The sequence below is a fragment of the Cebus imitator genome, unplaced genomic scaffold, assembly GCF_001604975.1.
Source record: "Cebus imitator isolate Cc_AM_T3 unplaced genomic scaffold, Cebus_imitator-1.0 Scaffold450, whole genome shotgun sequence".
NCBI classification, from domain to species: Eukaryota; Metazoa; Chordata; class Mammalia; order Primates; family Cebidae; genus Cebus; species Cebus imitator.
In genome coordinates this window covers 1,521,211-1,543,555 of record NW_016107765.1, presented here as the reverse complement: position 1 = coordinate 1,543,555, position 22,345 = coordinate 1,521,211, and the positions used below count along the sequence as shown (strand labels likewise).

The 22,345-nt window shown below is 44.6% G+C and overlaps 1 long non-coding RNA gene and 1 pseudogene across 2 annotated transcripts; one reads left to right on the top strand and one right to left on the bottom strand.

Annotated features, from left to right (window-relative positions):
* Window positions 1–7,898: 7,898 nt before the first annotated feature.
* LOC108291371 lies at window positions 7,899–9,138 on the top strand (annotated as a pseudogene). The gene has a single exon (XR_001819871.2). The product of XR_001819871.2 is annotated as a glyceraldehyde-3-phosphate dehydrogenase-like (transcript).
* Window positions 9,139–17,432: 8,294 nt separating this feature from the next.
* Window positions 17,433–21,763, bottom strand: LOC119468583. Its single transcript, XR_005197281.1, has 3 exons — window positions 21,528–21,763; window positions 18,751–18,796; window positions 17,433–17,489 (listed from the first exon to the last, which is right to left on the bottom strand). It is a non-coding gene; the product is annotated as an uncharacterized LOC119468583 (long non-coding RNA).
* Window positions 21,764–22,345: the final 582 nt, after the last annotated feature.

Sequence of the window (22,345 nt, the reverse complement as noted above, 5' to 3'; positions counted from 1 at the left end):
AGAATTCTTTTTGGATGGGGCGTGGTGGCTTACACCTGTAATCCCAGCACTGTGGGAGGCCGAGGCAGGCGGATCATCTGACATCAGGAGTTCGAGACCAGCCTGCCAAACATGGTGAAACTCCATCCCTACCAAAAATACAAAAAATTAGCCAGGTGTGGTGGCAATTGTAATTCCTGCTCCTCAGGAGGCTGAGGCAGGAGAATCACTTGAACCTGGAAGGCAGAGGTTGCAGTGAGCTGAGATCAGGCCACTGCACTCCAGCCTGGGTGACAAAAGTGAAACTCCATCTCAAGAAAAAAAAATAAAAAATTCTTTTTGGTCTTTATGTTTTCAGAAGTTTAATTATGATGTGTCTTGGCATAGATTATTTTGGATGTATCCTGTTTGGGATTCACTCAACTTCTTGAATTTATAGGTTATGTCTTTATGCCAAATTTGAGAAGTTTTCAGCCATTCTTTCTTTGAATTCTCTTTCAGCACATAATCCTCTGGGACTCTGATGTTACAAATGTTGGATTTTTTTGTTGTTATTTTCACGCAGGTCCCTGAAGCTCTGTTCTTTTCTTTTTCAGTTTTTTCTCTCTGTTGTTCAGATTGAGTGAAGCCTACAGGTCCTCTCTCAAGCTTATCAGTTGTATCCTCACTCAGCTCCACTGTACTGTTGAGCCCATGCAATACCTTTAAAATTTTTCACATATGGAATTTTTCCATTCTATAATTTCTGATTTTTTTATAACTTCTATTTATTTTCTGAGATTTTTAATTTTTCCATTGTGTTAACAGAATTTGTTCATTGTTAAAGCAGTTTTACGATGACTACTTTTAAATACTTGTTAAATACTTTCAACATCTGATTTGTGTCAGTATTGGCATCCATTGATGGTCTTTTTTCTTTCAAATTGTGATTTTTCCTGGTTCTTGGTACAATGGGTTACTTTTTACATTATATCCTGAACAGCTTGGCTATTATGTTTGGAGATTATCCTTTTAGGTTTTGTGTTCATGCTAGTTTTGTGGGCTGTGGTTGCAATGGCATTTTCACAGCCTTTGTAGTGCTACTTTGGTCTTCCTGGTTTGTCTGGAGCTGCTGAAGCTCCCACTGGACCCTCCTGGTGCTACCTGAGGGGATAGGAGGAACTTCCCTAGGCCGGTGCCTCTAAAGGTGGAAAAGGACCCTTCTATGCCTTGGAAATAAGGAGCATTTCCTAGGCAGGGTTGCCCTTGCTGGGGCCATCCTGCCATCCATGTCTCTGGGTAGGAGGGAGGAATCTCAGATCCATGGGGACTAAGAGGCTGTCTGGGCTGGAGCTTCCCATGGCAAAACCCCCCATGCCAGTACTGCCCAGCTTCTGGTGTCTCACAATGGAGGAGAACGATCTCAAGCCTGCAGGAAAGGAGAGCACTTCCCTTGTAGCTTTTTGTCAGTGGAACTCCTGACCCATCCCTCTTGGCATTGTCCAGGAAACTCTTATTTCATCCAGCAGAGTAATGAGCCTTCCTGGGTCACTTTCTATTGCAAATTTGGTGGTTGAGAATCACAGATGAAAGTCTCTTTCTTTGAGTGGGTGAAAGGTTGTACACACAGCATAGCTATTTTCCTCCACTCCTTAGTTTCCAATCAGTTCACCTTCCTCTTTTCACCTTTCAGAGCACTATTTGGGTTGCCTCTTACATTAAAGAGAAATTCCTTGGAACTTAGGGCCAGGCAAACAATTCTTAGGCTTGACCCCAAAAACACAATCCAACTGATAATTTTGAGCTCATCAAAATTAAAAACTCTCTATGGAGATTCTATGAAGAAGATATAAAGGCAAGCTACAGACAGGGAGGAAATATTTCCAAGCCACATATCCATTGAATAATATCTAATCTAAAACTCAATAGAATCAAGATAATGAGAAGACAAGCCACAGAATGGGAAGAAATTTGCAAGAGATGCATCTGATAAAGAACTATTATCAAAAACATGCAAAAAACTCCTTAAACTCAACAGTGATAAAACACACAACCCAGTTTAAAAATGGGCAAAAGGCCTGAACAGACACCTAACCAAATGAAATATTCAGATGGTGAATAAGCATATGAAAAGATGCTCCACAAGGGTACATATTACATAGTTCCATTGATGTAATATAATTGAAGTAAAAAATTATAGAAGTGGAAAACAGATAAGTGGTTGCCAAGGCTAGGGACTGACAAGAGTCTGGGGAAGGAAGTGTGTGTGCCTATAAAACGTCAACAGAGGGATCTTGGTGGTGAGGGACCTGTTCTGCTTTTTGACACAAACACACTCTTACATATGTGATAAAACTGCATAGAAATAAATACACACATGCACTCCTGTGTGTGCACACATGCACACACACACACACACACACACAAGTGCCAATAAAACTGGAGCAATCTAAATCAGTGGATTTTTATCAATGTGAATATCCTGGTTGTGGTATTGTACTGTAGTATTGCAAAGCATTACAATAGGAGAAAACTGGATAAAAGCATCTCTGTGTTATTCTGAACTTGAATCTGTAACTATTTCAAAATTTTTTAATTCCTTTAAAAACATTGTTTGTAATTTACTTCTTTGGGTGAACTGAAGCTGGGGTGTGTGTGTGCAGGTGTAGGCAACAGAGAATAGAGCCTCAGGTTTAATATTTGTATTTTTGTGGTCCCATGGGGTGAACTGGCAACTCAATTGTCAGCCTCAACCCTCCCTGGATTCTGGAGAATGAGAACACTTGGAGGAACTCCTCTTTGTCACTTCAGGCTTCCAAACACTACTGATTCCAACATTTCACACACCTATCTGCATTCATTCTAAAAAGAGAGACATTGGTCTAGGTGAGGCTTTTCCTGTCGATAACACTTTTCTGTTGTTCTTTGATTGTTTGCTTTTTAATGGGAAAAATGGCCACAGTGTGGTAGAAAATTAAGAAGCTTATAGGTTTCAATATTTGTAATAGATGTTAAGTGCTGTGACTTATTAAAATGCTAATAATTCTTTAGCATGTAAAAATTATGCATCAAACCTCTAACATGATCAACTTAATTGTGTGTGGTACTAATGGAGAAGGACGGTAATGGAGAATGCAGAGTGAAATCTTTACATTGTGTATTTGTAACAAAAAAGAGCTTGACCAAAGCATTATCTGAAGAGAAACTTAATTAAACCATTGGAAGCACAACAGAAGACATCGAGTCGGTGATTGTGAGCTGGAGTCCAAATTCTCCAGGCTCCTAAAGGAAATCTGTGGATGTCTTTTGCTTCCTATGTGGATAACCTGGCATCCTCCCAGGGCTGATTTTTTTAAAAACTTAGTATCAGATTACAGTAGAAACATTTTTTCAAGTCAATAAAACTCTTAATACACATAATTTGAGTGTCTTTATAATGCTCAATGGAGTAGATGCATCATTATCTTCTTAACCATTTGATATGTAGGCTTTTTTATTTTGTTTTTTTTTATAGCCATGGTGTTTATTATGTTCTCATGTGATAGTCCCAGGAGAAACACCAGATGAAAAAGAATGTACATCTTGATGTAATATGATGTATTTTTGTCTATATTTTATTTTCCAAAGGTGTTGTGTAAATTTACATCCCTTGGAAGAGAGTTCACCCCAGGAAAGCCTTTCCAGAATCTAGTGGTGTATGCTTAAAGAGAAACATGTGCTAATTTAGTAACAGGAATGTGATATCCCGTAGTTCTTTTAATTTGCTTTTTTGTGTTTGCTAGGTGGGTAAAACTTTGGCCCTGTGCATCTGTTAACAATTTAAAGTCGTTTTTGAAAATTGCTCATGTCCTTTAAGTAATACCTATGAATGATTTCATCTATTTTATTGACTCTAAAATTCCATTGAGGAGCCAAAATGTAATTTACTTCATCTTTTTTCTGCTGTTGGACATGGGTTACTTATGAATTCCACTATTGTTAATTGACTCTTGTATTCATACAGTGGATGTTAAAAGGGTGGCTTTTATGTGTCAGTCACTGTTCCTGTAGCAGTGAACTGATCAAAGGGACTGCCCTCAAGGAGTTCACACTCCCCTATAGCAGAAGAAGCAGACCATAAACAGATAAGCACATGATATGTCAGCAGGAGCCCAGTGATGTGAAGAAAAATAAACAGGGTAAGGGGAATCAAGGGTGGTAGGGAGGTGGACTCTAGGCTATTTCATGGAGAATATTTAGAGAGGGTTTGATTTATAGGAGACCAGAAGGAGATAGGGGAGCAAGCGAGCAGATATCTGGGGAGAAAGTACTCCATATCCAAGTATATAGACAGTGCAAAGGCCCTGAGGCAGGTGTTAGAGAAAGGACAGGGGGCCCATGGGCTGGTATGTAAAGCAAGTTAGGTTGAAGTCAGAGACATGGCCAGGGACTGATTGTCTGTAAGCAGGTAGAAAGCCATCTTGAGGCTTGAGGCGTGGAAGTGGCTGATACCAATGACATGGCTCTTTGTAAAAACCATCTCTGGCTGCTGTGGAGGGAAAGATGATAGAGGGGCACAGAAGAAGCAGAGCCCAGGGAGGCCACTGCAGTATCCCTGATGAGATTATGCTGGAGGTGGTGAAAAATGGTTGGATTCTAGACGTAGTTTGAAGAATTGGCCGATGGGTTGATTGTGGCATGTGAGAGAAAAAAAGAAGTCAAGGACAACTCAAAATTATGTTGGCTTAAAGTACTACTCATATAGCAGTATAAAATAGCACGTTGGCTCTAGAGCCCTATTTTGGATATAGGAAGTTTGAGATGATCCTTGAGCCAAGGACAGATGTGATTGGGCAACTGGTGGGAGCCTGCCATGCCTGGAAGAGGCCTAGGCTGCATATCCAAACGCAGTGATCACGAGCAACTGAAAGTCATAGTACCTCCTAGGGAGCAGGTTCAGTGGGGAGGAAGAGCTGAGAACCAAGCCCTGGGCACTTCATCGATCTTCAGGTAGGACTGGTGAAGAGGAAGCAATCTGGGAAGCAGCACTGAGGTAGGAGGAGAACCAAGAGATGTGGTGCCCAGGACGCCAGGTGAACAAAACTGTTTCAAGGAACAGATCATGCTTTGGAGGATGCTGGAAACCGAGCACGTGGCTAAGCATGGGGATCTTGACAGAAGCTGATGTAGATGCAAATGAAGGTCAGGTTGGAGCGAACTGAAAAGAGATTGGAAGAGAAAGTGGAGATGGAGACCACCAACCACCATTACGAGGAGTTTTACCGTAAAGAAGAGCTGACAACTGGGGCTGTAGTTCACAGGGGAAAAGTGACAAGAGGGTATCTCTTCCTTTTTTGTAAATTGGGAGATATTCCAGCATGTTTGCATGGTCATGTAGACAGGGGAGAAATTATGATTTGGGGAAAAAAAGGGGACAATTGCCAGTGTGAAGCCCTTGAGTAGGCAAGAGGAGACAGGACCAATGCCCAAAAGGAGGTGTGGGCTATGGTGGGCACATGATCAATTCCTCTGTGGTAAGCAGGAACAGGCAGAGTGCCTAGGTCTAGACTCGGGTGACTTCCTAGGTTTGTTGATGGAAGCCTGCAGTTCTTTTCTGATTGCTTCTATCTTTTCATCGGAATAAGAAGCAAGTTCATCGGCTGAGAGGATGGTTGGAGGCAAAGAGGGTATAAATAGCTGTCAAGGAGAGCAGAGCAAGCACATAAATGGATGAGGGGACTTCAGGAGTGCTCAGGCACCACTTGAAGCAAGTGGGCAGGATTTTTCATTCAGACCTGCTGGCTGGCTATGTTTATCGTCAGCTCCATTCAGCTGCTCAGTTGCAGGTGTGCAGAAGGTGGGGTTTCACCATGATTGGGGATTTGCAGGCAAGTGTAGTGCAGGGAAAGAGGGCCAGAACTTCTAAGGAATAAGGACAGGAATGATGGATCTCACTGGGGTCTAATCTTGGTCAAAAAGGAGGCAAAAATATAAAGGATCTACTACTACTACTATTCTTCATGAACACAGCTTCTTTCATATTCCCATCTTTAGACAAGAGTCACAGCACTACCTATAGAAGCACGAATGTACAGTGCTAAAAGTTTAAGAGAGATAAATTGAAAAATTAATTGCCTTACAAATTAGCTCCTAGTTAACTTCTTACTGACTTGATTTAGGAAAGCCTGAACTTTGCTAAGGCATCTTCTAAGAATAATGCATTTAAAAAGAAGGGTGGTAAAACTCTGGTTTGGGGAAAGAAGAAGGTACATTTTCTCTTCAAGCTGCCTAACCGACATGGTGGCCTGAGCCTCACTCAGCCCATTAACTGGATCCAGGAGCACTTCTATTATGTAGTTAACCAGGTTTTTAAGTACAACTGGCAGCTGCTTGAGTGATGAGATATCAGGCGGTGTAAATAACATTCTTATTCAACCTCCAATCCCTTCAGTGAACAAATAGCAAAGCTCTGCCCTCATGTAGCTTACAGTCAGGTGGGGAAGGAGACAATAGCAGAATTGAGAAGTAAAATACAAGGCAATTAAGAGGATAGAGTGTTTTGGGGGTTGGGGTTGGGGACTTCCTTGTAAATAGAGTAATCGTGGACAGCCTCACTTTGAAAGTGACATATAAATCCCTGAAGGAAGTAAAGGGGTGAGCCAGTGAATATCTGGGGAAAAGTGTTCCAGGCAGAAGGAATAGCAAATGCAAAGGGAGGAGTGTTCCTGGCGTATTTAGGAAGACCACTGCAACTGGAACAGGTGGAGAGGTAGAGCTTTCTTCTGGTCTGTGTGATAAGGATACACTTGGAGGCGAGGGAAGAGGCAGAGGGAGCTGCAAGGTGATCCCTGCAGTCACCCAGGTGAGAGGCTATGGGGGTGTGGTCAGTGGGGGATGCCATCATGGCCCTTCACTCTTAGTTCTCATTCCACCTTTGCAGACCCCATCAGGGAAGAACCCTATAGGACTTTGAGACAAGGAAAGTCTAAATACTTGAAGAAGTTTGATGAGGTCTCCCCTCGGGAACAAACTTGAAGAACAAGAAAAAAAAGTGTTTCTGGTTCCAGGCAGGAAGAAGTCTATAACCATAGTCTGAGCATGGGAGAACGTGGTTGGATTTCTTGATCCTTGCAACTTCCCCACATTTATTAGCTTGTCACCCTCAGTACATTCGTGGTGATTAGCAATAACTACGAAATACCTCACAGAGAAAGAAAGAGATTGGGATGGCGAGCAAATGGCAGCTTTCTTTGCAGCCAGGCTGGAATGGAAAATAACTCACAAGGAACTGGGGCCATGGTGACAACTCTGGAAGGCTCTGGTGCAATGGTGCTTTTGTTGATGACACTTCTCTAGAGGCCTCTGAACTATCTGAAAGTGGTAGAAAATGAAGACATTGTTTAATGCTTCCTGAAAGCTGACGATCTCCAAGAAGCCACATAATATCACCTAGCCATCTCCATCTTCATAGAAGTACTGCCGGCATCTGAATTAACACCTGTTGCATTTTGTGTTAGGCTGCAAAATTATGGGAATTTAATTTCATCACACTTTTGCTCATTCACAAGCTCATATTTTGGATCAAATTGTTCAGGGAGTTCAGCTCACTCAAGAAAAGTTTCTAGATGATCCAACCACAATCTAGTTGCTTGGAAGAAGGCCAAGACTCAGCCTCAAGTATCAACTCAGTAGAGTTTTTGACTTTTACCTCCAACAGTGTTCACTCTTAAACGTGACTTTATTCTCTTAAGAGCTTCCAAATCAAGAAGAAATAGAAAAAATCTGAATAGACTAATAACAAGCAGAGAGATTGAGTTTGTAATCAAAAAGTTACCTACTGAGAAAAACCCAAGTCCAAATAGCTTACTGGTGAATTCTACCCAATATTTGAAGAAAAATGAATGCGCTCTCTGCTCCTCCTGTTCGTCAGACAGCCACATCTAGTCTCCCATTGCCAGCCACATCCCTGAGACACCATGGGGCAGGTGAAGGTCAGAGTTAACGGATTTGGTCGTGTTGGGCGCCTGGTCACCAGGGCTGCTTTTAACTCTGATAAAGTGTATATTGTCACCATCAATGATCCCTTCATCGACCTCAACTACATGGTCTACATGTTCCAGTATGATTCCACCCATGGCAAATTCCAGGGCACTGTCAAGGCTGAGAATGGGAAGCTTTTATCAATGGAAATCCCATCACCATCTTCCAGGAGCGAGATCCCTCCAAAATCAAGTGGGCCGATGCTGGCGCTGAGTACATGGTGGAGTCCACTGGCGTCTTCACCACCATGGAGAAGGCTGGGGCTCACTTGCAGGGGGGAGCCAAAAGGGTCATCATATCTGCCCCTTCTGCTGATGCCCCCATGTTCGTGATGGGCGTGAACCATGAGAAGTATGACAACAGCCTCAAGATCGTCAGCAATGCCTCCTGCACCACCAACTGCTTAGCGCCCCTGGCCAAGGTCATTCATGACAACTCTGGTATCGTGGAAGAACTCATGACCACTGTCCACGCCATCACTGCCACCCAGAAAACCGTGGATGGACCCTCCGGGAAACTGGCGTGATGGCCGTGGGGCTCTCCAGAACATCATCCCTGCCTCTACTGGAGCTGCCAAGGCCGCGGGCAAGGTCGTCCCTAAGCTGAACGGGAAGCTCACTGGCATGGCCTTCCATGTCCCCACTGCCAACGTGTCAGTGGTGGACCTGACCTGCCGTCTGGAAAAACCTGCCAAATATGATGACATCAAGAAGGTGGTGAAGCAGGCGTCGGAGGGCCCCCTCAAGGGCATCCTGGGATACACTGAGCACCAGGTGGTGTCCTCTGACTTCAACAGCGACACCCATTCTTCCACCTTTGATGCTGGGGCTGGCATTGCCCTCAACAACCACTTTGTCAAGCTCATTTCCTGGTATGACAATGAATTTGGCTACAGCAACAGGGTGGTGGACCTCATGTCCCACATGGCCTCCAAGGAGTAAGACCCCTGGACTACCAGCCCCAGTGAGAGCATGAGAGGAAGAGAGGCCCTCACTGCTGGGGAGTCCCTGCCACAGAGTCCCCCACCACACTGAATTGCCTCTCCTCACAGTTTCCATGCAGACCCCTTGAAGAGGGAGGGGCCTAGGGAGCCCCACCTTGTCGTGTACCATCAATAAAGTCCCCTGTGCTCAGCCAAAAAAAAAAAAAAAAAAAGAAAAATGAATGCCAATTCTTTACAAACTCTTCTAAAAGAAAGAAAAGGAGGGAACACTTCCCAACTCATTCTATAAGGCCAGGATAACCCTCAAGTCAGACAAAGACATCGCAAGAAAAAAAAGCTGCGATTCACCAGTATCTCCTGTGAATACAGATGCAAAACGTTCTCTGCAAAATACCAGCAAACTGAATCCACCAACATGTGAAAAGGATTATAAACCATGATTAAGAATTGTTGTATTAGTTAGTGTTCTGCAGAGAAACAGAGTCAATAGGTGTGTATATTTAAATGCATATGTAAAATTGACTCGGGTGGTTCTGGAGAAGCCCACACCCAGGAAAGCTAATGGGATAGATCCAATTTGAGTCTCAGTCCAGACATCCCGGCTCAAAGACAGTGAGGCAGAAGAGAGAATTCTTCACTAGGCGTGGTGCCTCGCACCTGTAATCTCAGCACTTTGGGAGGCTGAGGCATGCGGGTCACTTGAGGCCAGCAGTTCAAGACCAGCTTGGCCAACATGGCGAAACCCTGTATCTACGACAAATACAAATATTGGCTGGGCACGGTGGTGCCTGCCTGTAATCCCAGCTACTTGGGAGGCTGAGGCACGAGAATCACTTGAACCCAGGAGGTGGAGGTTGCAGTGAACCAAGATCATGCCACTGCACTGTAGCCTGTGCCACAGAGCAAGACACTGTCTCAAAAAAAAAGTGAGAATTCTCTCTTACTCAGCCTTTTGTTCTGTCCAGGCCTTCAGCAGATTGTATGGGGCCCCCACAGTGGGAGGGCCATCTGCTTTAAGGGGAGGAGCCTCTGGTCAAGATTACAACTACAAGTGGTCCCATTAAAGGTAGTGATGTGATTACTCCCAGCAGGTTCACAGATCCATGCAAGTTACCCTGGGTTCTTGTGGAAAACCGTGCCTTTCAGACCACATCCCCACACCACAGGGTTGTCCTTAAATATCCACAAGCAGACAGCTACCTATTGATTGAATTTGGGGAATCCAACAGGCCTCCCTGGCCTCAAGTGAGTCCCCTAATCCCTTATTCAAAGAACTTTAGCAGGTCAGATCAAAGTTTTGTTTCTTGTAACTAAGAAAATGTCCTCATGAGAGACACTTACACTTTGGTATAAATAAAGTTACACCTATTTCATGCTATGCATGGATAAAAATGGAGAGAGGTTGAGTACCTCTGAGGACCTAAAGATAATCTAGGAAGCAAAAGGTGATGAAAAGGAACTGCTTTTGATTCTCAATGTTGGCTTTGACCCCTCTAATAGTAAATCAAAAATAAAGGAATATCCCTTATCCTTGGATAAAGCTTTTTAGTTGATAATACATGTGCATCATCTAATTTGGTCTTTATAAGTAGCTCAGTGATGTAAACACGAATGTGATTCCCATTTTCAGGGAAAGAAAGTAGAACATAAAGATAATGATCACCCAAGGCCACCCTGCTGTTAAAACAGTAGAGCTGGGACCTAAGCCTAGGTCTCTAGATTCCAAATCACAGATTCTTTCAACTACACTAATGTGGAAGGAGTTTGTCTACTTTTCCCCAGACAGAGCTTTTAAATCACAGCTGGTACCCTTTAATATGAGACAACACTTATTTAAAAAATAATTTCCAAGGAATTTCTTAGATCAACTGAAAACTGAAGAGAAGAATGACAAGCAGTCCTTTTATAAATTCATCATTAGATTGCTTAAGTTAATCTCTTGCCCCAAAAGACCATACCCTATAGAGGATGGGTAAATTGCTATGCCATGAGCCTGTGTTTGAGAATTTGTTGTTTTAATTCAGCCCTTGATGCAGCAATCGAGTTCTGACAAATGAATTAAGGCGAGTTTCAGAACTGGCCCTTGCTGGAGAGAGAAGGGGTTTGATTGAATTATTCTAAATCCTAGGAGACATGCTAATGATATCAGCATTTGTGCTGTTCTGAGTCAACAGGAATCTGCTTTACCCAAGAGTACCTGTGTTGGTGGCCTGAAAGTGGGTTAGAAATTTTTTTTAAGATAAACATTCTTATATTTCCATATTAAACACTATGTAGGTCATCCCCTACCAAAGGGCTCAGTTGATATTGAAGCTGAAAAAATCAGAATTTTACATCTTTCTGCTACACAGGGCTGTGGTGGCAGAGCAAGTGGCTGTTTTTGATGCAGGAGGTGGGGTGCAGTGGAGTTGAATGGGAAAAGACAGGAAGGAAGAGGCTGCCAGCCTTAGATCTTCTCTCTGAGAATCAGAGACCTTGGAAGGTAAAACAGGACAAGCATGGGGTCTCCAAGGCAGGGCACTTTGATATAAAAGGAACCTTCAACCTTCATGAGCAAACATGAACTGCACCCCCGGATCACAGGAGACCTTGGTCACCCCTCTGTCCTTCTCCTCTGGCTAACTAGGGTACCAGGAGCAGGCCTGCATTGAGTCTGGTAAGGTGTGTATTGAGTTGGGGGTGCTGCTGAGGCAGGAATGGCACATTGTTCAATCAGTTGCATTAGCAATGAGATTTGGAATCTTTGCGCCTTCTGCATCGTGTAGCCCTGACATAAAACCTGGGGTGCCCCACCCTAGTTAGGACTCTGGCACTGAGGACACCAGATGGGATCAAAGGATCACCTCCATCCCTGCTGATTAGTTTTTCTATGATCTTGGAGCTCCTGCCTGTTTCTATTAAAACATTCCAGTTAGAGAAAAGCCTTTCTGGGAAACAAAGGGAAGTGTGTCGTTGTATTTTTATTGAGACATCATCTGGGGATGCTTTTAAACATACACCTTTAAAGAGTCATACTTCCAAGGCATGAAAAAGAACAAGCAGGTGAAGTGACCTTGGCCATGCAACTTCTTTTCCCTGGCCTCAATTTCTTCATCAACTGACAAACTGCTGAACTCGGCAAGGAGATTTGGGCTTGCTGATATGATAACTGGAGGATTCCTTGAGGACACTATTCTGCTTAGGAAAGCCTGCAATATAAGGACTTAGAGAAAGGCTGGCCAAGATCTTGTGCTGAGGCTGATATATGACCACAGTAAGGGTTCTGCATCCCCCAGAGGGTCCGTCTGAAGCCCTGGCAGCAGGGAGTGGGTTTTTTCAATACCAATTCCTGAAGAAGACCTCAGTTCACTACACCTGGTTTACCTTTCACAAGTGGTACCCGAGACCCAGCTCTCAATGTGAATGTGTCTAACACTTGTGAGCAGCTCTTGGGGCAGAGCGGCATGGACACCTCTGAGGGACCATCCCGGTTCCAGAGCTTCCTGCGTAGTTGTCTGCGGCCTTCACTGGGCATCACAGCCCAACTTCTCACCCTCCCAATACTACCTCCTTCTCCAGTATTGATCCTGGGAGCCCAGAGGAACCCCAATGGCAGAGATGGGATTGGGGATCAGACAAAAAGGAGGAGGTTGGACTGGATGGCCACTGAGGCGTGATGCTAAGTGTTCACAGCCCCAAGGACTCTGGGCTGCTCACTAATATGACAGATTCCTTGGCCAGCCCCACTGACCTGCATTTTCAGCAAGCTCCAGGACCATTCACCCAACCACTAAGGGAGAGCTGCTGCCTTAGAAAGGAAACCTTGTGGTTTTGATTCCTGCATACCTACAAGGCAGGTCAGTTCCTTTTAAAAAATATTTTAATTTTATCTTTAAATTTTGATTTATTTATTTTCTTGAGACTGGGATAGGAGACTGGCTAATTTTTGCATTTTTGGTAGAGACAGGGTTTCACCGTGTTGCCCACGCTGGTCTTGAACTCCTGGCCTCAAGCAATCCATCTACCTTGGCTTCCCAAAGTGCTGGGATTACAGGCATGAGCCACCATGCCTGGCCGCAAAAGTTCTGAGTCATCTGAGGTCAGTGTGGAATCTGGTTTACAGTCTTCTGGGCATAAAGGAAGAGGGCTGGGATGACAGGAGAGCTGTATTTTTCACAGAAGCAACTGTCATTTACGGAAATATCAGCACCCACTGCCATCTCTTCTTGGTCCAGCAGGCTGTCCTCACCTCTCATAGTGAAGTGACCTCCAGGTTTGAATGGTTTTGCTATCCATGTTTCCTGCCAGGCCTGTTACTCCAAACAGATTTTTTTGAAGAGGTAATTTACATAGGTTGTATTGAAAAATACAAGGGTCAGAGATCATCTGCAACTTTCAAGTGCAATTATGCAAGGATGTTGATACCCATCCAAAAAAGAGAAAAAAACCTCTAATCGGCTATTAAATATTTATAGGTCATTGTATTATTAATTTATTTCGGCAGGAACTCAGGAAAGCGCCCACATTTTATAGTTGACCTAATCATTTAGAGCTAACCCTGGCCACACAAAATGAGCATGAATCATATCAGGAAATTCTGCAGCAAAAAGCTCAAATCCCAGCTTTATAGTTTCTTAATTATTGAGCTGGCTTCCAGCTTTGCCCCCAAACACACTTTCTCTCTGTCAGTCCTTGCTTCGACAAGACATAGCCAGGGTCATGTGCTGCAGACAGGCATGAGGTTTTTTGTTTGTTTGTTTGTTTGTTTGTTTTTAAAGACAGGGTTTCACCATGTTGGTCAGGAACTCCCGACCTCAGGTGATCCGCCTGCCTTCGCTTCCAAAGTGCTTGGATTACAGGCGTGAGCCACCACTCCCGGCCCAGGCACGAGGTTTTGCACACAGAACTCCCGCACCGGGTAGCCCTGTGGCCTGTGCAAGCTACTTGACCTCTCTGAGCCTCACCTCCCTCACCTGTAAAATAGAGCCACTAAACTCTTTCCTTTGCAGGTTTTTATGGGGCTTGGATGAGATGAAGGCTCCTAGCACATAAGAGGGGCCGAAGCACCTATCCAGCGGGACTGACATCCCTGAGTGCATGGTAAACGGTCAGATAAATCCTCCTGTTCGCAGTTTTAGGTGGAATTAAACAAATGCCCACAGCTGGGGCAATAGCAGGGTCCTCACCACCTATTCTGTGAAGAAGAAATAACAAATGACAGGACAAGGGGACAATGCTAAGCACCAAATGAGCAGTGAAGATTAATACTCCAGAATTAATATTGCAGAAGCACATGATCTGGAAGGCCCAGGACGGCTCTCTAGAGCAGCGGCTCTCAACCTCAGCTGCACAGGAGCATCCTCTGAGCAACCCAAACAAGGTGCCAAGACCCACATCCTGCTCTCAGTGACTCTAATGGAATCTCTCTGGGGTACAACCCAGGCATTTGTGGTTCTGGAAGTCTCTCGCTTATTCCAGCATGTAGCCAGGTGGGGATCTGCTGCACTAGAGAAACACGACCTGAAAACAGCACTTATTTACTCTGATATCTGAACAGCACTTGGCTATTTCCAGGCACTTTCTCCTGCATGGCTACAGGAGACCCAGACTGGTGGGAAAAGGGGAGGAGTTTGGACCAAGGCCTGGAGGGTTATGATGTGACAGTGACGTTTCCCTTCCAGGGAATTCTGGGTCTACTCCTTGGGTTCTGTGGTCACAAAGCTATGAAATTCACCACTTCACTTATTCCTTAGAGAGAAAAAAAAATGATTGTCCCTTAAAACAGGTAAATAGCCCTCAACAATGAGTAGAAATAGCTCCAAGTCTTCACAGTTTATACCATTTGAGGTGCCCTCGCAAACAAAGGATGGAAAATCACAAAAACAAAACCCTTAAGCTTTATTAGCTTTGGGATAGATCAGCCGGTGATGGGGTCACGGTGATGGGGTCACAGTATTTTGCCCCTCCCATGGTTAGGTAATGTGCCCGAGGTCCCACAGTCAGTACCAGGTAGGACCAGCACTACTAGAGTCTAGGTCTAACTCTGCAATCTCTTCAGGGCTACTGGGAACCCCAGTATCAGCCCTATCAGATCACTAAAATTTTTTTATTTGAATGCTCGTCCCACAGCGAAAGTTAAACTTGTCTGAGCCCTGATCAACTGTTCGTCTCCATCCATAAGTGTTTCCCAGCAAGGGGGCCAGGAAAACCTCTACCGCCAAGGCCCGCCCTTGCACAGTGGCCCCCAGGCAAAGTGCCAAGGACTACAAGGGGAAATCTCTGGTTGTGGCTACAGCCAAACGACGGATGTTTATAGGCTGGACCTGCCAGAACATTTTCTGGGATTTAAAAACTGAGAGCTAGAGCTAAGTCCCTTTAGGGAAGCAGAAAGCCAGTGCAGAAGCTGCTGCTGTCAGTAGGGAGCCTGGGGCCTTGAGGAGCCCGCCTGGGGCTGGCAGAGAGAAAGAGAGAGAAGCCCAGGGATGGGATGGGGTAGAGAAAGAGCCAGGGGCCACCACGATCCTGGGAACACAGGCCAACCCCAGTAGTGAGGAGAGAAGAATCAGTGTCCAGCCACCTCCACTCAGCCTGTTGGCCTTAAATGTTCTTTCATCCTTGCAGAGGGGAGGTACCTGCTCAGAGTCCAGGGATCAGGGTTCAGCTGCGGGCTCACACTTCCACGGCCTCACCGTGACTTTAGACTAGACTGTGTCTCTTTTGGCCCTGGTTTTTCATCTGAAAAATGAGGAGATAATTATAGCTTCCTTGCATGGTGGTTGCGATGACCAGAGAGGAAGTATGCAAGGGATCAGGCATGGATTAAGGCCAGTGAACCACAGCTACGATTGCGATGCTAGCTTTTTAGAACAATTTTATTTATTTTGAATGAATGAGGAGTAACATTGCTCACTCTCACAGTGAAATAAACACAGAGAACCTCAGGGCAGAAATGGGGACCTTGCCACTCCCAGAATCACTGCAGCCTCTACAACTTAGTGGCCTGCAGATGGTCAGCAGTGGAGAAAGCCTGGTGGATTGGTTGGGTTCAGAACTCCAGAGAGCCCACGGTTGAGGATGACTCTGCTAACTGAAGGCCTGCCGACTGGCAACCTCCAGTTTGACTTTTGGCAATAACCCATGAGCCTCGGGCTAGGAACTCTGGCTGTGGTGGGCTAGGTCAGAAATGCATGGCTCCCGTGCTCAGCCACAGTAGACAAGTCACCACGAGGCTTTAGAAAACCTTTTCTGCTGTTAAAAGGAGAGGATTCTTTTTGGCATCTCATTATAGGCTGTACTGATGAGAGGTGCCGAAGCGAGCCGGGCGGGCTGACATCCAGACCTGGCTCTGCTGTCGGCCAAGTGTGTGACCTGGAGATGACATTTTCCCCGATGAGGTCCAAGAGGCCTCATTAGCCAAATGGAGGTGTGGCCTGGATGACCTCCAAGTCACTCACGCACTTTATTGCACCTATTGCAATAGTCCATGGAAATACGTCAAATAAACTAACTGGCTCTATTATCAAGCAATAAATACAGTCAATGAATAAATGAATCAATCGACCAGGCATTTAAAGAGGACCCATTAAGGGTTTAGTGTGGTTCTAAACACTTGGGGGCATTCAAGAGAAACTTTGCTGACAGTTAACTCTCAGCCTCAAGAACCTGCAGTGCAGCTGGCTTCCAATGTCTCTGCAGTGGCTTCTCCCAATTCTATCACCCACGTCTTTGTTTGTTTGTGACTCTCTCATGCACACTGATCTTGGTCTCTACATGCCATTTTCCCATAAAAGAAACCAGGGCTGCTTGGAGAAATGGCTGATTCCAGGACTGGGGCAGGAAAGAACAAGATTGACCCGTATCATCTTGTAATGCCAAAAAGTAAGGAAGTTCTCAGAGAATGCTGGGGACATGTTCAAAGGACTCAGGAGACAGACGCCAGCTTGAAAGGGCTCTCGCTGACCAAACATGGGACAATTTGATTAAACAAGTCATGATCGTAATATATTTTAAGCCATGAAAATAATAAAATTCCTCAAGTCTATGCCTGCATAAATACATAGCCACTACTGGAAAAGCAGTCACGTGTGGTCTGTGCATCTGCTCAGCTGTGGAAGATGGGCCTTGGGCCTGGAACATTTCCTTACAGGAAGATAAAGAGCCTGCGTAGCCTCTGCTGGGCTTATCACCTGGGCAGGGATATCGTTCCCTGTTACAATTCCATGTGGGCGCCTGTGTTCTGCTTAAGTGTGTAGGCTGATGGCCGTCAGACACATCCCCAGCTTTTCGTATTTCAGACCTTACATGGGGAGAATCTGGGGGTCCATGAAGAGTGGACCTACATCCCCTATATCCCCTGTGGAGTGGACCCACCGGCCATGGGGGCCAGCGCAATGTAAGGGGCTAGATCTTGGGTGCACGCTGACTCTTCCCTGGCTGCAAGTCATGGCTGGGCCATTCGAGCCAGGTGTGCATGCTGTCTGTTCTCAGAGACCTCAAATCATGTCTGGTGTCTTCCCTGGGTGATACTTACCTACCTTTTGACGTCTGCCATATGCATGTTATATTCTATCTTGCAGCCCAGCCTGATGACCTAGTGAACAGGAAAACACCCTCGGATATACAGTGGTGGGAAAGCTCTTTCTTACAGTCAATTGCCAAATAATACACGCTGAACAATGGAGTTTAAAAAAGAATGATGGAGTTTTTTTTATCAGCATTTTGCAACCATAATGCTAATAATTAATTTAGGCAAAGAATCAGCAATTTTGCTAAAATGGTGGGGTGAAATTTTGATGAAGGCTATGACAATAATTACAAAAGGAAAACTGGTAAATTTAACAGATGAGAAATCTTCACCAAATAATCAGAGTTAATATCACCAATAACGGGACAAGCTGACATCAGGTGCTGATACATTAAGAAGGAGAATGAATTTTGGTCACTGTATAATGTTGGCAGACAGACACTTAAGGTGGTCTTCATGATCCCACCACCTGGTGTTCTTTTTTGAGATGGAGTCTTGTTGCATCGCCCAGGCTGGAGTGCAGAGGCATGATCTCGGCTCACTGCAAACTCCGCCTCCCGGGCTCAAGTGATCTCCCTGCCTCAGCCTCCCAAGTAGCTGGGATTATAGGCACCCACCAACATCACAGCTAATTTTTGTATTTTTAGTAGAGATGGGATTTCACCATGTTGACCAGGCTGGTCTCAGATTCCTCACCTCAAGTGATCCGCCCACTTTGGCCTTCCAAAGTGCTGAGGTTACAGGCATGGGCCACCACGCCTAGCCCACTTGGTGTTCTTGACTTGTGTGACACCCTTCCCTTGAGAGTGGGAAAGACCTGTGACTTTCTTCTAATTAATAGAGTATAGCAAAAGTGACTAGAGGTCTGCAGTTATGTGCACATCGTTACATGATTGTGTTATGTAAGACTGTAGCCCCTCCCTGCTGGAATCTCTTACTCTGTTGCTGGTTTTGAAGAGTCAAGCTTCCAGGCTGTGGAAGGCCTGTGATGGGAGGCCCTGAAAGTGACCTCTAGGAGCTGAAAGCAGCCTCCAGCAGAGAACCCACAAGGAGCTGAAGCTCTCAGTCCTACAGCTGCAAGGATTGAACTCTGCCAAGACAGGCGGATTTTTCCCCAGGTGAGGCCATAACCCGGACCCACCCTTGATTACAGCCTTGTGCAACCCTGTACATAGAATCCAGCTAAGCCAAACCCAGACTATGGGATGATCCCACGGAAACTATGGGATCATAAATGTTGTCTTGAGCTGCTCGGTTTGTGGTCATCTTTAACGCAGTAATGGAAAATGGGGGTGAGTGTGTTCTGTAACAGCGTGTCCTCACTTACGGAGGATGCATCCTGAAGTATGCAGGGAATCATCACACCGACAACTCTGAAAAGGATCAGCAAAAAATAAATAAAATAACATAAAACTATATATGTTCAGAGAGAGAGCGAGATAGAGCTTACGTGGCGAAACGCGAACATTTTGTGAATCTACATAAAGGATATATAGGAGTAATTACTGTAGTTTTTCTGTAAGTTTGAAATTTTTCTAAGTAACAAGTTTCTAAAAAAGAAAGGCCCTACCCTGATCACATGACAACCTAGTGTCCTGAATGCCCTCACATTCTCAGACCAGTCCGTATTCCACTGTGTTGGAAGGAGTGGACTGAGGAATCCACAACTTCTGATTTTTGGTGTCTTCCCAGCCACACCCTCCCCGAGCCTGACCTTGTGGGTAACTGACACAATCGTCATCTCGTTGGCTAACATTTTGTGTGTATTGTTTCTTTCGGTTTTGGAAACATGTGCCTTTGATTTTATCATTTCCTTCCCTTTCTTGCAAGTAAGAGGTAAGTTAATCTTATGGCCCGTGTCCTCTGTTTTGGCATTTGGAGCTTGAGCTTGCCCTTGATTGTCCATGCTACTATTATTCATTTGTGTTTAAGGGTTGTGGGTTGGAAAGCTCGTCTGAGGCATTTTAGTGAAACTGGAGCACCCCATTATTTGCAGTGTCTGCAAGAGAAGTAAGCAAGTGACTTCATCACATTTAAATGCACAATTTCTGTAAAGAGTCAGCTGATTTTGGAAGAAATGGGCTGCTTGATGTGATGGCTCATAATTGTGGTGAAGGTTTAGATCACCTATTGGTTCGGGTGCCCCAGGGGACTTGGTCTGAATGGTCCCCAGACCCTAATCAGATATTACGCAAATTTTGCTCTTGAAGACTTGGTCTGGGCAAAGATTTTTTGAGTAAGATCTCAAAAGCATAGGAACAAAAGCAAAAATAGACAAATGGGATAATAGCAAGCTACAAATCTTCTGCACAGCAAAGGAAGCAGTCAAGAGAGAGAAGCAACAACTCACGGAATGGGAGAAAACATTTGCAAACTACCCAACCTATAAAGGGTTAATCACCAGAATATGTGAGGAACTGAAACAACAATAATAATAGGCCGGGCGCGGTGGCTCACGCCTATAATCCCAGCACTTTGGGAGGCCGAGGTGGGTGGATCACGAGGTCAAGAGATCAAGACCATCCTGGTCAACATGGTGAAACCCCGTCTCTACTAAAAATACAAAAATTAGCTGGGCATCGTGGCACGAGCCTGTAGCCCCAGCTACTTGGGAGGCTGAGGCAAGAGAATTGCTTGAACCCAGGAGGCGGAGGTTGCAGTGAGTCGAGATCGCACCATTGCACTCCAGCCTTGGTGACAATAGCAAAATTCCTTCTCAAAAAAAAAAAAAAAAAAGAAGAAGAATCAGATTTTAAAATTAGCAAATGAGCCAGGCACGGTGGCTCATGCCTGTAATCCCAGCACTTTGGGAGGCCGAGGCAAGTGAATCACAAGGTCAAGAGATCGAGACCAGCCTGGCCAGTATGGTGACACCCTATCTCTGCTAAAAACACAAAAATTAGCCAGGTGTGGTGGCATGTACCTGTAGTCCCAGCTACTTGGGAGACTGAGGCAGAAAAATTGCTTGAACCTGGGAGGTGGAGGTTGCAGTGAGCCAAGATCATGGCATTGCACTCCAGCGTGGGCAACAAAGACTCTGTCTCAAAAGCAAAAAAAAAGCAAATGACTTGAAAAGGCATTCCTCAAAAGAAGACATACAAATGGCCGACAGGCATATGAAAAAATGCTCAACATCACTAATCATTAGGGAAATGCAAATCAAAACCACAAAGATATCATCTCACCTCGGTTAAAATGGCTACTATCAAAAGGCAAAAAAATAATAGATGCTGATGAAGATATGAAGAAGGGGGAATGTTTGTGCACTGTTGATAGAATGAACATTTGTGCACCCACTGTGGATAACAGTAAAGAGGTTCCTCAGAAACTTAAAAGGGGAACTACTATATGATTCAGTAATCCCTCTGCTGGGTAGATATCCAAATGAAAGGCAATCAGTACGTTGAAGAGATGCCTGCACTTCCACATTCATTATAGCACTGTTCACAACAGCCAAGATATGGGATCAACCCATGTCCATCAATGGTTGGTTGAAAAAAGGAAATGTGGTATGTATACACAATGGAGTACTATTCAGCCATCAAAAAGAATGAAATCCTGTCGTCTGCAGCAATGTGGATGGAACTGGAGGTAATTATGTTAACTGAAATAAGCCAGGCACAGAAAAACAAATATAGCATGTTATCACTCATATGTGCAAGCTAGAAAAAGTTGACCTCATGGAGGAGAGAGTAGAATGATAGTTATCAGGGGCTGGGAAAGGTAGAGGGGAGAAGGGATTGAAGCGGTTAGTTAATGAATACAAACATACAGTTAGATAGAAGGAATATGTTCTAGGGTTCAATAGCACAGTAGGGTGACTATAGTTAACAATGGTATATTGCATATTTCAAAATAGCCAGAAGAGAAGATTTGGAATGTTCCCGACACAAAGAAATGATACATGTTTGAGGTCTCGGATATCCCAATTACCCTGACTTAATCATTATGTATTGCATGCATGTATCAAAATATTACATGTACTGCATAAATATGTACAACTATTACATATCAATTTAAAGATAGTTGACAGCCAAGGAAGAAGGGCCTCCAGAGAGCCTGATAGGCCAGGACCATGTGAGTAAATAAGCTTCCCGAGATTACCTGAGCCTTGATGTGTCCATCTATGAGGAGGCCTCTTTCCTGAAGAGAGAATGGAGACTGAAGGGTCCGTGCTGCTCCAGGTAATACAGACAGAGCCTGGCAGGGCGGCACTGGCCACCCTCCCCCACCTTTCTGCTGTGCACCGTGCTGACTCAGCCGCAAATCTGCAGCCAGGACATTGGGCCTTTGGGAGTCTCTGAGAAGCAGTCATTGGTCTTCCAGCTTATTATGAGCCAATGGCGGGCGGCTTGTCTCATGGAAATAATTCCTTTATTCCCAATGCTCCAGTTTCTGATAGCTTTACCACATGGATGGGTGTTCCTTTCTTTTCCTGGACAGACGATGGCATCGTAGCACTTCCATAGCATACAAAGCACCCGCAGCATCTTCCCTTGTTTGGCTGAATCAAACATGCTGGAAGAGTCTGAGGTTCAGGGTTTTGCTTTTCGAGTCCTGGATGAAACAGATGAATGCCATAATCTCTGTATTTCCTAAAAGGGAGACATGAAAATCTTGCATTTATACTAAAAAGTGTTCCCATCTCATTGAAATTCAGGCTTGAACTATCCACCCTGAACACGTCCAGAAGCCCTTTCTCTAATTCTGGAAGCAGCGATCTCGGGAGAGAAGTTTTCCATCTGTCTCCTTATGATGTTAAGCTGTTAGTGCAGTTCATTATTTATTACATCTCCTGCTTTATGTTAAGCCGTGATTTTCTTTTTTGCCATGTATTAAGAATTCAGTTGGGACTGTATAAAAATAGGGTTGTTACCCGCGTCTCCAGACTGACTTTTTGAACAGCATATTTTTGGGGGTAG